Consider the following 8,364-nt stretch of genomic DNA (forward strand, 5'->3'; position numbering starts at 1 on the left):
CTTCTCGACACCTGGTGGATCGATCGAGCATCTGTTCTTGTATCTATTGATTTGTTCCTCGACACCTCCTCGATACCTGTATCTGTCGACGACCATTTTCTCGACACCTTCCTCGACAGATGTCTTGACACCTTCATCTATCGAGATTTACTGAGGCACTATTTAATCTCTCTGTGCGATCCGAACCCCATTTCTTTCGATCTCTCTCTCGAAAGCTCTCTCTGTTTCTCTCCCAAACAATCTCATCTCACTCCAATCTTGATTCGTAAGGTTTCTTCAAGCTTTTTCAAGATTTTCTTCACTTGGTAAGCTTCTAATCTTTTCAATATTCATGCATTTCATGTTTTGAAACCTAGATTTTGGGATTTTTCAAAATTGATGAGTTATTGTTGAAATATTGGGATGGGTTTTCACTTAAATGAGTTTAAAATCTCATACATTGCATCACATTAGCATTATAATAGTATTGTCATGCATTAAGATGTATGCAAACTGTTTGTGTGCTGGTAGGTTTGGATTGGGTTGAGCCCATGATGCAATTTCTTTTGCATGTCACATGTTCATGCATTTCCCATGCATACGTACTCTCTTTTCAATATACTAGTTATATTTGAATTGCCTGGGACTTTTCTGATTGTCTTTCTTTCTTTCCCTTTCTTTACGTTTACGTTAGTCGTGTCTATGGCACCTAAGCGTAAATCTACTCCGGCTAGAAACCCTCTTCGTTTCGGAGCTTCTTCATCTTCTGATCCTGCTCCTCTTTCTCTTCGGTTCCGTGATGATGCCCACAAGGCATTCTCAGAGAACTTTTCTAAACGAGGTGTTCATTCAGAATGCCAAGTCATTCTGGCGGACTTCGCCGACACTGACCTTTCTATTGTCATTCACAGTTGGGAATGGGAGTCACTGTGTGACGTCCCGGTCACTTGTCCTCTCTTGCTTATCTAGGAGTTTTACTCCAACATGCACGGGATTGATCATTTAGTACCTCTTTTCTTCACTCGCGTTTGAGGTACGCGCATTCCTGTCACACCACAACTTGTTGCGGATGTGCTTTGGGTTCCTAGGATAGAGTTTCCTGACTATCTTAGTTGTGAGCGTCTGCGGACTGTGTCCAAGGATGAGCTCATGGCTGCTTTTTGCGAGTACCCTTCTGATTGGGGTGATCGTCAATTTACACCATGTAGGCCTTTTGCTAAAGGTCCTAGATTCATTAACATGGCGATGACTTTTGTACTCCATCCACTCTCTCACTACAACTCCATCACAAAGCCTCGTGATCGGTTTTTGTTGTCTCTTCTAAAGCATCTTACTATAGACTTCCCTTCTCATTTCATTCTGTCTATTATAGATGTTCATCTTAATTAGGCGTCCCGTGATACTTATCTTTCCTTCCACTATCAAGAGGATCTTACGCCATTTTTCTATTCCTTTTGCCTCTTTCTACCATTTTTCTGTCATGTGTGCCATAGACTACGTTACCATTAAACGTAGTGAGGCGCAGTTTCGGTCGAGGCAGTTGGATTCAGCAGCTTCTCCCTTCCGTTCAGCTCCATCCCATTTTGCTCCATCCACATCTGCTCCCTCCTCTTCTACGAGCGATGTGTCACTGGGAGACATCATGGCGCAGCTTTAGCACATGGATGCTCGTCTAGATACACTCTCTACTGAGATGCATTAGATGAACGTCCGTATTGGCCGTATTGTACGACGTCAGGCGACCATGGGTGGATTTGCTCCCGAGGCTACTCCTTCATCACCTTCTTTTGCTTTTGAGGATGATGATGATGGTGATGACGATGATGCTTCTGAGGATGATGATGATGGAGATGTTAGCTCTACAAATGAGATATCTACTTGACACTCTTACCCTTTGTCACTCATGACAAAAAGGGGGAGTAGTTTTGGATATGTGAGTAGTCTATCTTAGGGGGAGAGTTAGTATAGGACCATTTTGTTAGGGGGAGTATTTATATATTATATTTTGAGAGATGTAGTAAGGCTTTTATGTATCTTTTCTTTTCTTTCTTTTATAGATACATTGTTCTTGTACATTAGGTCTTGTGACCACTTTTACACAGACATTGTACTTATTATCTTTATATGTGGATGTATGTTTCTTTCACCTACCCTTACATGTGTTGTTTCTTTTCTCTCTTTATACACATGTTTCTTATACTTGTATGCAATCTATTATTTCTGTTTCACCCTAAGATACCTTGATGAGTTTTGTTTAAAGTGTTTCAGAAATACAGGTTGTCAAAGTCTACTTGCCTGCAAAGTTTTTCAAGAGTTTATGTTAGGATAGATTTTATTGTATTCAACAAGTGAATATGAGTTGAGTGATTTATGACTTCTCTTATATGCTCATTTGTTTGTTGTGGTTTTGTCATGAATTGCCAAAGGAGGAGATTGTTAGGACATATGTGTTTCACATGTTAAGAACATATGTCATGGTTTTATGTAGTTGGTTTATCCTTTGACAAAACGCACTTTACTTGTAATTGGGTAGATTTAGGATGTGTTTAAATACTTCAAGAAACCATGTGTCAAGATCAAGTGTTAAAGCCTTCAAGTCTGTCCAAGAAAACAAGCTGAAAGTGCAAAATTACTAAAGCTCGACAGCTAGCTCGATAGCTAGCATATGTTGAGATTTAGGGAAGTTGTTTAGCCCGTATGCTCGATAGCTGCTCAACACCTCCTATCTGTCAAGGTTTAAGAATTTCAGAATTCTGATATGATTTTCTTGGGATCCATGAATGTGTCTTTGGGTTTTCTTTTCTCCTAACCCTAGACATATAAAAGGATTGTTTTAAGGGCCGTCAAACAGTTCACAAGTTGCACAAGCATTGAGCAAACTCTGTTCAAGCAAATTGTGATCGGTGACGAAGTTCTTACCCTAGTTTATCTCTTTCTCTTGAAGAAGTTACTGTGTATGTGCACCATAGGATTTTGTGACCAAGCATCTTCTTGATCTTCATCATGTGGATAAACTGAAGAACTTTGAAGCCAACAACCTTCTTAGTTGGTGATTGAAGTCGCGTACTGGGATCCGTGCAATTGGTTAGTCACATACTTGGGAGCCGTGCAACGAAAGGGGAACTGTCACTACAGAATAAGTCCAATTGGGTATTGGGGTAAGGGTTCAACTGTAGGTTGGTAAGATACTTGGGATTCATTTACTTGTAACCACTTGTTGTGATAATAGTGGAGTTTCGGGAGTGGTGACGTGAAAATCACCCAGTAGGGTTTTTGCAGTGTAGATTTTCCCCATTTGTAAATAAATCACCGTGTCTTTCATTTTCCGCTGCATATTTCGTTGTTTGGTGATTTGTTTGTGCTGCCACACGCTTTGCATGATAAATTGATTAATTAATAACTTGGCTAATTAATTAATTAATTTCAATCACAAGGGGTCAATTCGTTTTTAGCCTATCAAGTACTAAGCTAGAGAAGAAATAAACTAAAGCGCCAATTAATATTAACAAGTACATCCTATGAATATATATATATATATATATATATATATATATATTGACAAGTACAAAATTTGGGCATATTAAAATTTTGTTTTCTTTGAGAAGCTTTCGATCTAGGAACAACTCTAATATAATTTTATTGACACAACTTAATTTTGACATATTTTGTAAATTGGATTTGCCAACCCATTTTTGAACCATAATGAATTTGATAATGTAATATCTTAGAAACAACATGAAGCAAGCAAACAACAAATTTTATCTCGATTACTCATGTGCCAATCATCTGTTGATTTCTTAACCCTTACCACTTTTCTCTAGGCTTGGTCACCCTTGGCTCTTAGCCAACCATTTTAATGGGGAGACATTTTCGAACTAGAACTTGGAAGTCTCATTAGAACCACTTCATCATTTGTTAATAAATTGTTTAAATAGATTATAAGAAGCCTTAAACCTTATTTTATTTTATATATATTAAAGACGCTATCCATTTTTTTTTCTATTTTTTAAAGGATAGAAATTGATGTAAAATTCTATTTTGTAAAATGTAATTAGGATCAAAAGTTGTCATTTTTCATTTTCTTAAAATGAATTTAAGACGAAAACCATAGAATTTTTATTTTCTTTTGATATAATGATATAATCAGTAAAGATGTTTATTCATCAATGCTTTTATTATTTTTTTAATAAAATAATTGGTGACTCTATATGCACACTCTTGAGGATGTCTAAAACCAATAGGTTTAGCCTAAATTTAGGGTCTGTTTGAGATCTGCTTATTTTGCTGAAACCGAAAACTTTTTGCTGAAAGTACTGTAGATAAAGGTAAAAGTTAGCTAAAATAGTACAGTAGGACCCAAAAATAATACCAAAAAGTACTGTGGAGCCCATGAATAGTAGCAAAAATATGTTGAATAGTAAAATAAGAAGCTAGCAAAATTAATTATGTCAAACGGACACTTAGTCAAAAAAAGGGATCAACACACTATGCCATCTTTAAATAGCTATATTTCATTAATTTCAAATCCAAATCAGGTAAATTTTTGAAGACCTAGATATGGGAAAAATTATCATGGAAAAGGATATCGGCAAAAGCTCATCAGCTTCTCAAATTTAATCATATCAAAATTTTGTTGTCTTTGAGGAGCTTTTGATCCAGACTCAACCCTAAAACAGTTTTATTGACACAACTTAATTTTGAAATATTTTGTTATGTTGATTTGAAAACACATATTTGAACCTTAATGAATTTGATAATGTAATATCTCAGAAACAACATAAAGCAATAAGCAAAAAACAAATTTTATCTTGATTACTCACGTGCCAATCATTCAATGATTATCCTTACCACTTTTCTCTAAGTGGTCAGCATTGGCTCTTAGCCAACTATTTTAAGGGGGAAACATTTTTGAGCTAGAATTTGAAGTCTCATTAGAACAATTTTTTTCAATTATTGGATTTTTTGTGCGTTTTGTCTTTAGAATAGAGGGGTAAAGTTGGGTTTTAAAGAAAAAACTATGAGCAATTTAGGAAAAAGGTGTACGTTTCCAGTGGGTGTTTTAGGCCCAAAATGTTGAACCAAATAGGCACTATGCCATATTTAGATAGCTATATCTCATTCATTTCAAATCCAAATAAGGTCAAATTTGAGTTCATTTTGAAAGCCCAGATAAGGGCAAAAATTATCAAGGAAAATGATAGTAGTAAAAGCTCATGAGTGTTTCAGATTTGAGCATATCAAAATTTTGTTGTCTTTGAGGAGCTTTTGATCCAGATTCAACCCTAATACAATTTTATTGACAAAACTTAATTTTGACATATTTTGTTTTTAGGATTTGCCAACAAATCTTTGAACCCTAATAGATTTGATAATTTAATATCATTGTAGGGGCCTTTAATGCTTTTAGGCTAAGGCTCTCTACAGTGGATAGGAGAGTAGGGCTTGACTCATTATCTTTGCAGGATCTACTTAGAGCTAGTCTGTGCACAAGACAAGTCACCCCAAAAAGACTACAAGCAATATATATATATATATATATATATGTGTGTGTGTGTGTGTGTGTGTTATAGCAGGAAAGTCAATCTAATTAGTTTGTCAATGGTTAAGCATAATTAGAGCAGCAGAATCATAATACACACACACACACACAAGTCTCTGCAGAAAGTGAACTAAAGACAGCCCAAACCCCAACTTATGCAACCTTATTACCAAATTAGGCCATAAAGTTATACATTTTCGAGGATGGGTCAAGATAGCTACTTTTCATCTGATGAGACTACAAAGAGTCGATTTATTACGTGAGATAGGGAAAAGATTTGCCTATTGAAGCATGATGTTTCTGTCATACTCACTCTTTTATTTTTTCTAAGTCTCACTTCGCTCTTTCCCTTTTCTCTCTTCTTTCTTTTTCAATTTTCTATTCAAATTACCTACATCACTATCATTTCTTCCTCTTATGGGTACTGTTCCTATTTGTATAACAAATCAAGCTTATGCGATTTCTCTCTTTTAGCCTCAAGAAAAGAAAAATAAATAAATAAAAGCCAAAAAAAAGAAAGTATAGACTTACATCTAGGCTGAGAAAGAAATGCAAGGAAAAGTGATTTGCAGCAAAATACAAATCTTCTGCAGATTGAATTTGGCGGATTAAGGCAAATTGGATCCAAAACCCTTTTGATCTAGTAAAGATTATTTGGCCACGAAGTCCCAAATCCTTTTGTATAAAAGGATAGAAGTTAAACCTAATATGGAGAAATATGGTGGAAAGAAACAAGGAATAGTAGAAAGTATTAGCAGCAGAAACTGCATGAAGGAGAGAAAGACCAAACCAAAGAAAATGACAAACATAGTGAGAAACAAAGCAACAATAGTAGGAAACACATAAAGCAAAAAAGAGCAAAGAGAAACATGATAAAACAAAGCAAAAGCAACAAAAAACACATGAAGGAGAAAGAAATCAAAATCAGAGAAAGACAAAAGCAACAAGGCAAGTGAGTAAGGTAAGGTCTGAGTTTTGCTCTTCTGAATCCTAGCCATGCGAGGGAGTAGGGCACACAGTCAATGAGGTGTAAAGGGTGTGGTTTGGTGGAAGGGGAAAGGACCTAGATTTGGTATCCCACCGATACCAATTTTGAGAATATGCTTTGCTGGGAAAGTATCTTTACCAAAAATGGGAAATGAGTAGGTGGAAACCATCTAATGCATGCCAGAGGATGAGGACAAAGAGATTTAATGGAGGCCTTTACCATTTTAGGGAAAGAGATGTAAGGAGGCTCTGCAGCAGACTGGCCTTTACTCAAAATGGGGAGGCCATTTGTCGTAAGGAATATACTGAAACTCCTTAGTAGGATTGAACCCACTTGTACACGGTTAGAAGATAATGGCCAGTACGTTGTGGGTATTAGTTGGGTGTCTGTAGTAGACAAAATGGTTGGTGAAAATAAGAGTAAAAAGGGAAAAGAGCATGGATTAAGTTGTGGTATAAATAGGAATAGTACCCATGAATATGGAAAAGAACAACAATACAATAGCCAAGGAAATATGAATAGTGAGTTGAAAGTGAAAGAAGAGAGAAAAGAGAAAGAAAGCGATATTTGAGAGAAAGAGAAAGCAAAGTACACATGGTAGAATTAGCATGCATCACTAAGAATCCTTTCCTTGCCTTGGAAAACACGAAAGCACATTCTTTGCAATCTCCAAAAGATGACTACTTTGATTCATGTTCCAAACCACATAACTTTATAGCCCATTTGGTAATAAGGATGTATGAGTTAGGATTGAGATCTTTTTAGTCAAAATCCTGCTGCAAATACTCTTTACCCATGATTATTTCTGATGAATCTTTCATTATTTCTTTGTTATTATGTGCATTACTTTTAATGCGAACTAATCATTATTTTTCCCCATATATATATATATATATATATTTGAGAATATGTATGCTAACCCTTGTAAACTAACATTTGCTTAATGTATATTTTGTTTGGATTCTGGAGTTTATGTGCAGAAAGTGGAGAAATATTTATGTAGTAGAAAATGAAGAATAGTCATTCACGTTGTAAAAAAGTGCAGAAAAGCATTACTACACAGCAGAAAATTTAAGAAAAGTCAGTTCCACAGTAGAAGCTAAAGAAATGTTCCTTCTGCGATAGAAATGGAGAATAAGCCTAGTTTGTGGTGTTGTCCCCTAGACTTTGGACTCAATGTTTGTGCACAAACTGGCAGTGGCAGAATGGGACCTTAAAGTTCATTCTACGAGAGCGTCAGGCCCAACTTCCTTCCTAGAAAAAGCCTAGACTAGAAGTTGTCTAATAACATCAAAACATGTGTCTAGGGTAGAAGAAGTAAAGAAACCACCCTCAACATTCACCAACCATTTTCATCTGCTGCAAACACTCTTCAAAGGTGCCCACTACCCTTCTAGCCATATGGGTTCAACCTCCACTACCTCTAAGCATGCACAACATCAACTCTCTTTTCGATTACCTATCCCATGACAAACTCTCACCCATTTCATTCAATCATGTACCTCTCTCTCTCTCTCTCTCTCTCTCTCCTTTGAATGGTAAAACCTTGGGTCTATTTCTACCAATCCCTCTAGCATGCATTAAGTGGTCCCAGTCGGTTTACTACCTATTTTGGATAAAGATGCTTTCCTAGCTAAGTACCTCCCAAAAGAGGTCCTGACAGGACACAAAAAATAGGTTCTTTATTCCCCTTCACCAAACCACACTCCTTTGTAATTACTTTAGCCATGGACCCACCCTCCTTGTATTGGTTGGATACAGGTTGGTGGTGCTCCGACTATTACATTGTTGTCTTCTTTCTTTACGCCTTGCCTTCTTTCTTTCCCACACGGTTTCTAGCGCTGTTATTTGATTTTTT

The sequence above is a fragment of the Quercus robur genome, chromosome 8, assembly GCF_932294415.1.
Source record: "Quercus robur chromosome 8, dhQueRobu3.1, whole genome shotgun sequence".
Lineage (NCBI taxonomy): Eukaryota > Viridiplantae > Streptophyta > Magnoliopsida > Fagales > Fagaceae > Quercus > Quercus robur.